Genomic DNA, 1,054 nt, shown 5'->3' on the forward strand with positions numbered 1-1,054 from the left:
GCAGCAGTGTGTGGCCCGCATACCACAAAAAAAAAAAAAAAAAAAAAAAAGAAATATAAGCCGGTTCAGTTCAGTCAGTTTGGAGGCGTTATTAGCGCTTGATCTTCTTCTTTTCCTTCCTTCCTTCTCTTCTGGAGGGTTTTTTGTTGTTGTTGTTGTTGTTTTAATTACATTACTAATCAGTGCGACTGAAAAGTAAATGTGGCCGTATAGCAAAGGTGAAGAGAGGATCTCAAACTCGATTTATTGCCTTCTTTACTCTCCTTGTGCCTGGATGCATGTAGACCCCTGACAATGTTTACCTGGCATGAGCTATTCATTCCAAGATGCTAAAGACTCACGAGAAGGAAAAGTAACCTTTGATCAAGCCACAAAATAAATAACGACTTTCCCACTTTTGTTGGTTTTAATTGCTCATTTTGAAATCTGGAGTTTTCCGGCAACGAAAGAAGATGCATTAGCAAGAAGTGAAGGAAATACTGTACTTTGAAAAAGAAAAGTCTGGAATACAGGCATACCTCGGAGATATTTGGTGTTAGATTCCAGACCATTGCAATAAAACAAATATCGAAATAAACTGAGTTGTATGAATTTTTTAGTTTCCCACTGCATATAAAAGTTATGTTTAGGACTTCCCTGGTGGCGCAGTGGTTTGAGAGTCTGCCTGCCGATACAGGGGACACGGGTTCGTGCCCCGGTCTGGGAAGATCCCACATGCCGCAGAGTGGCTAGGCCCGTGAGCCACGGCCGCTGAGCTTGCGCGTCCGGAGCCTGTGCTCCGCAACGGGAGAGGCCACAACAGCGAGAGGCCGGCGTACCGCAAAAAAAAAAAAAAAAAAAAAAAAATTATGTTTACACTATAATGTAATCTAAGTGTGCAATTACATTATGTTAAACAATAATGTACACAACTTAATATAAAAATAATGCTGGGCTTCCCTGGTGGCGCAGTGGTTGCGCGTCCACCTGCCGATGCAGGGGACACGGGTTCGTGCCCCGGTCTGGGAAGATCCCACATGCCGCGGAGCGGCTGGGCCCGTGAGCCATGGCCGCT

This window comes from Physeter macrocephalus, chromosome 17, assembly GCF_002837175.3.
Source record: "Physeter macrocephalus isolate SW-GA chromosome 17, ASM283717v5, whole genome shotgun sequence".
Lineage (NCBI taxonomy): Eukaryota > Metazoa > Chordata > Mammalia > Artiodactyla > Physeteridae > Physeter > Physeter macrocephalus.